This window comes from Gossypium hirsutum, chromosome A13 (assembly GCF_007990345.1).
Source record: "Gossypium hirsutum isolate 1008001.06 chromosome A13, Gossypium_hirsutum_v2.1, whole genome shotgun sequence".
Lineage (NCBI taxonomy): Eukaryota > Viridiplantae > Streptophyta > Magnoliopsida > Malvales > Malvaceae > Gossypium > Gossypium hirsutum.
In genome coordinates, this window is record NC_053436.1 from 99,327,728 (window position 1) to 99,336,086 (window position 8,359).

The 8,359-nt window shown below is 38.0% G+C and overlaps 1 non-coding gene across 1 annotated transcript; it reads left to right on the forward strand.

Moving 5' to 3' along the window:
- Positions 1 to 5,018: 5,018 nt before the first annotated feature.
- On the forward strand, positions 5,019 to 5,125 carry LOC121213023 (small nucleolar RNA R71). The gene has a single exon (XR_005908392.1). It is a non-coding gene; the product is annotated as a small nucleolar RNA R71 (small nucleolar RNA).
- The last annotated feature ends 3,234 nt before the right edge of the window (positions 5,126 to 8,359 follow it).

The following is an 8,359-nucleotide window of genomic DNA, read 5'->3' on the forward strand; positions in this document are numbered from 1 at the left end:
GAAGTAAATAAACACAAATACTGAAGAAGATTAAAGGATTAAAACTCAATTAAAAAAATCATTAGAAAGCAAAATAAATTTCAAAATATAAAGAGAACAAAAACATAAAAAGAGAAATTAAAAGAAAATATAAATAAAAAAAGAAATCTAAAGACAAATGGACTCAATGGTCCTCATCATTAGACTGATCAATGTTGCGAGCCGGTGGCGTGGAGAGGAGATGTGGATATACTGGCATATCTACTGTAGAGTGGCATCGATACTGTCGAACCTCTGAAAACATTGTTGTTTAAAGCAAGTAAATCGCTCAGAGAGGTCCGCGAAGGTCGCAGCAGAATGAGTAGGGCGGTGACTCGAAGTGGTGGTAGAGGTGGATCCTCGTGGTAGGGAGGAACATCATCAGTGAAGTCCTCTGGGTCATGCTGAACGCCAGACTGGAATAATAAGTATTGAGGGGGTCCACTCCACGTCGCCACTCGATCATCTTCATGTGGATCATGCTCGAGATGCCCTGAGAGGACTCTGACCGACGAGGGTAAGTGCCGAGGACTGCTCCGGTGTGTCGAGTTAATCGAAATGTCAAGTGAGGCGAGTCACGTAAGGGCCGAGACAGATGGGGCCCTTCTTATAACGTTCAGTTTGATGGCGAAAAGATAGAGCGATGAAGTACGCCAAAAAAATATGGCCATTGGCCATGCTTCATAAGAAGTAAGCGTCGTGAGTGCTAACGACACCGGTGTTCTCTCTCCGACTTGTCAAGGTGTGAGCGGGGAATGTATGAACGTATCATAGGGCTGGAGAGAGAAGTCACTTTCGAGCGACTCGCATCATATGGTATTTGACTACCGGTAAGATCGGTCTAACAATACGAGGGCGAGTAATGGATGTGCCGATGAAGCTGAAGGAAGTCCTCGATGCTCATGAACTCCTTTGTGTAAAGTTCTATAATAGCACCGAACTCTGGAACGCTCATATGTCGCACCAACCTACCAAGGCGAAAGGTAATGGTGCCTGGCTCGTCATGGACTGTCATGACTTGCTGGACCGAAAATGTAACACAGAATTCCAAGGTGAGCTCCGTGTAAGTGGGTTCGATGATGGTGAAGAACCTATCCCACGAAGTTGTGGCAATAATAGCTCGCATATCATCAGCTAATCGGACCTGCTCCAAAGAGGCCCAATCAATACAGCAGCCCAGACCGTGTGGTCGCACTCTATGAAGTTGGTACAGATCCTCTTGAGAGCCCGTCGAAAATCGGAGATAAGGGTGGTGAGCCTCGGCAGATGCGCTCGAGGAGGAGGTCGAGCTGGGACCCTTCCGCTTTTTCAAAGCGGGGAAGGCCGTCTTTGTCTTGCCACGTGTGTTTGTCATGGTGTGCCTGAAAAATAGGCTATTCCAAAATCAGTAAAACATGAATGACAATATCACTAATCAAATGAATGACAATATCACTAATCAAACACATCGAGAAGCAAATGACATAACATGTGAATGAGAGAAAAATATGACATTGAGAGACTCTAGTGTGACAAAAATAAAAATGGCTAACCTATAGAATCTATTCCTATATGCACTAATATTGACTCATGCAAAAACTAATAGTATGTGAATAGAAACTAACAACATATTAAACTAATTGAAACCATCCAATACACCAAATGGTGAAGAATAAGAAAGAAAATCCTAACATAATTAACTACTAACCAAATCAATAACAATCAATAATAAGATAGAAACTGACAAAAAATCCAAAGAATTAGTAAATAAGTAAAAAAATGAAAATAAAAGAAACTAAAATAAAATAAAGAAAATAAAGAATATAGGGAAACCGACTGTTATGGTTGTAGTCAGAAATACGAACGGTGATGAATTGGGGTTTCGATTGATGAGTAGTGGTCAGGGGGTGTGGTCCGGGCTGGGTGGGTTTGGAGTTGGTTCGTTGGGGAAAAGGGGACCGAATGAGGCTGGGGGGCATGCGAGAATGAGGATGGTTCTTGGGAAGGAGGGAGGGGGAAAAAAGAAAGGAGAAGAATGGAGAAAAAAATATGGGAGGCTGGATCGGGGTAGGTGCGGTGATAGGGGATTTGGGAGGCCAGCGTAAGAGGCAGTCGGTGGTTAGGGAGGAGTTGAAGGAAAAAAGATAAAAGTAAAAAAAGAAAATATTAGGGTTTGGGGATTTAAATTGGACACTGTCATGTGAGACCTGTGTTGGGCCACACGGTCGTGTCACATGCCCATGTGGTCTATTATTCAGCTCGTGTGCAATTTAAAATTTCAGCCCAGTCTGCATACGGCCTTGGACACGTCCGTGTGTCCAGGCCGCGTGGTTCACACAACTGCGTCGCACGGTCGTGTACAATGTTGTTTGCTTCTCCCATGCCTGTGTGGCCTCTCACACGCCAATGTAACCTCTCACATACCCGTGTGTTCGAATATACGGCTGTGTGCCTTGCTCGTGTAGCTCTCTGACTTGTTTAAAAATTGAAAATTTAGCTCTAGTTTTCACACGGCCTAGGACACGCCCGTGTGTCCAAGCCGTGTGGTTCACATGGCCGTGTCTCAAGCTCGTGTGGCATTTTTTAGCCCGTGTCTCTGTTAATTTTTAGGGATTTAAGCTTCAGGGCTCACATGGACGAGGACATGCCCGTGTGTCCTGGCCGTGTGGGTTACACGACCGTGTCACCTGGCTGTGTAACTCTCTGTCGGTTTCCTGTAAAAATAAAAACTAAGTCTCAAGATCTACACGTTTAATGACATGCCCATGTGTCCAGACCGTTTGGGGTACACGGCCATATTGCACGGTAGTGGAACCTGTTATCGCGCCCATGTTAAGTCACACGGCCTAGGACACGCCCGTGTGTCCAGGCCATGTGGGTCAAAAACCTGCATTTCAATGTTTAATTAATTTTTGAAGAAATAATATGAAATAGAAAATGAGGAAATTAGAAATGTTAGTACTCGGGTTACCTCCCAAGAAGCGCTTATTTAACGACTTACCTCGTATTCGCATGGTCACGGTAGTTTGAGGAGTTGAAACTCCTCTCTCCTGTTATTAGTTCTAGCATTAAAATAAGGTTTAAGTCGAGTACTATTTACTTTAAAAGTGCCGAATTTAGTATGTGTGACCTCGACTGTTCCATATGGGAAGATATTTAGTACCGTGAAGAAGGTTGCTCTGTTTGCTTTAGACTTTAAAGTGATAATTCGAAGATCCGTTTTGTCAAAAAGTACTTGATCTCCAACCTTAAATTGACTTGTTCTCTCCTTAGGCTCGTTATGGTGTTGCTTTGGGTTTGTACGATGTATTTTTAGTTTCTTTTTGACATAGGTCCACCATTCGTCTAGTTTATCAATCTGTAGAATTCTTTCTTCATAGACTGTTCTAATGTTGTCGCATGAACTAAAACATGACTCATTTATGCTTCTCGAAAGTGTTTCCTGCAAAGAGGATCGAACCACATGATTAGTCTTATTAACTGGATTTATAAAGTTATTTCCATTACTTGATATCTCAATCGAATCATGAGCCTGAAGAGTAATCGTTTCATCACTTGCACGAAGTGTGAGTTCACCTATACAAACATCAATAATAGTCCTGGCAGTCACTAAAAAGGGTCGTCTTAAGATTAAAGGAACGCTACCGTCCTCTACCATGTTTAAAACAACAGAGTCTACTGGAAAAATGAATTTATCAATTTTTACAAGTACATCTTCAATGATATCCCTAGGAAATCTAATAGTTTTATCCGCTAATTGAATACTCATCCTAGTTTATTTAGATTTCCCAAGACCTAGTTGTTTAAACATTTTATAAGGCATGACGTTAATGCTTGCCCCTAAGTCAGCCAAAACTTTATTAACAGTTAAACTACCAATTAAACAAGGAATAGCAAAACTCACTGGATCTTTTAATTTACTAGGTAGTTTATTCTGCAAAATGGCCGAGCAAACTGCATTCAACTCCACATGCGACAAATCATCTAACTTCTGTTTATTTTTCAGAAGCTCTTTTAAAAATTTTATTGAGTTGGGCATCTGCGAAAGAGCTTTAATAAACGGTAAGTTAATATGCAAATTTTTCAAAAGGTAAAAAAATTTACCGAATTGTTCATCTGTGCGGTCTTTTTTTGTCGCGTTGGGGTATGACACATGAGGTGTATACTCTTTACTTACCGATTTTTGTTTACTGTGGCTTTCATCAACCTTACCTTTACTTACTATGCTTTCTTGTCTTGGTTCTGGTTTGGACTCAACTAACCCTTCTTCATCTCGAACAGTAATCGCATGGAGTTACTCTCTTGGGTTAGTCTCGATGTTGCTAGGCAAGCTACGTTGTGGTATTTCTGAGATCAGCTTAGCAAGCTGACCTATTTGATTCTCAAGCCCTTGAATCAATGCTTGCTGATTTTTAAGCGTTGTTTCAGTGTTTTAGAAATGTGTTTCTGACACCGAGATAAACTTCGTCAACATCTCCTCAAGGTTTAGCTTCTTTTTCTACTGGTAAGGTGGTTGTTGAAAGCCTGGAGGGGGTTGTGGTCTTTGATTTCCTTGACCACCCCAAGAGAAGTTGGGATGGTTCTTCCAACCTGCATTGTAAGTGTTACTATAGGGATTATTTTGAGCTCTAAAATTGTTACCCATATAGTTGACTTATTTATTTGTTATGTTAGGATTGTAGGCTAGGTATTCTAGATTATTCATCCCTCCTCCACTTGTATCGCACTGTATCACCAGATGTACCTACGTAGAACTATATAAACCATCAATCTTTTTATTAAAAAATTCTACCTGATTCGACAACATAGTGACCGCGTCGAGCTTGAAAACACCAGCTACTTTTGTCGACTTTGTCCTCATGACTTGTTACTGATAATTATTCAGTGACACCTCTTCAATGAACTCATAAGCCTCCTCAGGTATTTTGTTATTTAGGGTACCGCCAGCGGTTGCATCGATCAGTTATCTAGTTGAGGGGTTCAAACCATTGTAGAAAGTCTGAACCTGTAACCATAAGGGTAACCCATGATGAGGGCACCTTCTCAATAAATCCTTATACCCCTCTCATGCATCATATAAGGTCTCTAAGTCTATTTGCACAAAGGAAGAGATATCATTCCTCAACTTTGCCGTCTTAGCCGGCGGGAAGTATTTCAACAGAAACTTTTCGGTCATATACTCCCATGTAGTAATGGACCCTTGTGGTAGAGAGTTCAACCATTGTTTAGCTTTATTCATCAATGAAAAGGGAAATAACCAAAGGTGAATGACATCATCAGAAACGCCATTAATTTTGAAAGTATCACAGTACTTTAGAAAGTTAGCCAAATGAGTATTTGGATCCTCATCTTGCAAACCATCAAACTGAATAAACTGTTAGATCACCTGAATAGTGTTCAACTTCAATTTGAAGTTATTTGCAGTAATAGCAGGTCTCACAATACTCGATTTAGCCCCCGCTAAATTAGGCTTAGCATAGTCGTACATAGTACGAGGAGCAGGATTCTGATTTACAGGATTCGCGGCAACCACAAGAGGTAGTAAAATATTCTGATTTTCAGCCATCTCCTCGGTAATATTGGTATCGTCCTCTTGTCCTTCCTCTATATATGTAGACTCCACTTTATTTCTCTACGATTTCTACGAGCTATGCTTTCAATTTCACTATCAAATAATAGAGGTCTTGACGGGTTTCTTCTAGTCATAAACTAAAAGAACTTGCTAGAAGCAAATAAGAGAAAAAGTTAGTAAATTAAAAAATATAAAAATAAAAATAAAAATAAAAAAATGTTCCTAATATTTTAGTCCCCAGCAACGGCGCCAAAAACTTGATGGGTCATGAAACTAACTAATATTTTGACAAAGGCAAGCGTACCTATCGAATAGTAGTATAGCTATGATGAGTTCGGAATATTGTATTCACAATGACTAAAAGTACTAGTAATAACTAAACTAACTACTATTTCGACGAAGGCAAGCGCACCTATCGAATAATAGTATAGCTATGGTGAGTTCGGAATTTTATATTCACAAGGACTAAAAGTACTAGTAATAACTATCTTTATATTATTTTGCCTAATAATTAAATGAGGTTTTTAATCTAAAATTAAACTAATCAACTATGAACGCGATAAAGATCGAATTGGGAAAAAACTTAAGAAAACCAATGAAAGAGACAATACCCAGGAAAGCATCCACCTAGACTTCAGTTATTATTCTGACTCTGAATCAAACATTTATTGACTTGTCTTAATCCGTAGAAATCCCTAAATTATGTTAATATATCTTTCGAGACTAAGAACAACTGACTCTAGGTTGATTAATTGAAATCTCTTTCTAATTAAGACCCCTATCGTCGTATTTACTCGATCTTTAGATTCCCCTATTAGGTTTGACTCTAATTCGGCAGATTTATGTCATCCTATTTCTAGGATTGCAATCAACTCCGCTCAATTATGCTAGGTCTACTCTTAAACAGGGACTTTTGCTCCACTGAATAACATATCAAACTTGGATTAATATCCTGAATATATTAAAGCAATGATTAAGAACACATAATTAAGAACAAGAACAAGTACTTATCGTGTAATTTAGGTAATTAAATAATAAGATCCATCGTAGGTTTCATCCTCCCTAGGTATTTAGGGAGTTTAGTTCATAATGTAAAAGAAAAACTTATCAAATTTAGAAAAACAACAAGAAACCCAAATAAACTTCGAGAGATATTTAAATGGAGATCTTCAATCTTGAAGTGGATCTACTTCTGAGATGATCCCAACGGCTTTCTTCAAGTAATTTTTGCTTTCTACTCTATGTGCCCCCCTTAGGTCTACTTTTAGTGTGTTTATATAGACTTTAGAATGCTCAGAAACCCTAAAAGTTGGTTTTTCTACTTGTTTGGGAAATATGGAGCGATATCGACACGGGCTACCACATGGGAGTGTGGCTGGCCCATGTGGATCACACGGCCGTGTGCTTAGCCTGTGTAGAAATGATCTTGGTCGTGTGGATCTTTAAATTAGCCCGTTTTGTCCGTTTTTGGCCCGTTTTCTACTCATTTTGTTTCCCTATGCTTTCCTAAGTATAAAACATGAATTTAAATGATTAAAGGTATCAAATTAACTAAACTAAATAATAAATCAACTAAAAAAATGATAAGTATGGGATTAAAATGTGTTAATTTTATGGTTTATCACTTTCCAAAGCAAATCTTTCAATTCTTTTGTTCGAAAACCAACTTTCTTGAAATTGACATGTAGGTGTCTAACATAGTGTCTTATTTCTGCATTATGAAACAACATATCTATTGGTTTTAAAAGTCCCTGCAAATAGAATAAATACGTTTTAATTCTTTAACAGACCATAAACCTTAAATATAAACAACATAAAACAAAGTAGACAAATGGAGTTTTACCTTTTGCTTGTCAAACATTAAAGATATCTGATATGAGCTCACAATTTCCAAGTTTAGTGCGAACAACTCCAAGAACTAGAGCCATGATTCTTAGCTTTCACTTTCGACAGCAGCATATGCAATATGATAGATTCATTATTTTCATCTATCCCAATAGCTTCTAGTAGGTAGCCACGAAAATAGCCCTTCAAGAAATATCCATTAAACCTATTATCCTCCTCCAACCAACCTGTAGCCATCTTTTCATGCCTGTTGTAACACCCCCTACCTGTATCCGTCGCCAGAATAGAGTACGAGGCATTATCGAGAAGCACAAAACACTTACAGATAATTTAAATACATTTTCATTACAATTTGTTTCGATTTCATACTATTTCATATTTAAGCTTTATTCACCAAAGTATTTGAAATATCATCTTTATGCAAATAGCACACATGAGGTATATAATTCCATAATTATGAATGAACACTTTTATCAAACATATTCCATGTTTTTATATATATCATAGTATCATATTTCCATGTATCAATTACCATAACTTCCTCGTATTTCAGACAAATACGTATAACAATTCATAAATATGCAATTCATTAACTCTTCCTACCAATCACGATTTAAATTGCCAAATCACTTATTGAGCCCAATTTCAATGTTCACTAAAATCTATCATATAAATTTGGATGTACGTATTCATCAACAAATTCCATGTACAGATATCATTATCTCATATTTCCACATACATTTACTTTCTACATTTATGAATTCAAATAGCATATACAAGACATACCAATGTATTTCAAGTACATTTTCATGATATTTCATTTCGAACTCAGATTATTTCATACTAGAAGTTTTCTCATTAACTCATTTGGAATACCAATTCATACGGATAATACCCTCAATGCGTAGAAATATATAATCACAAATGAACTCATTCATCAACCAA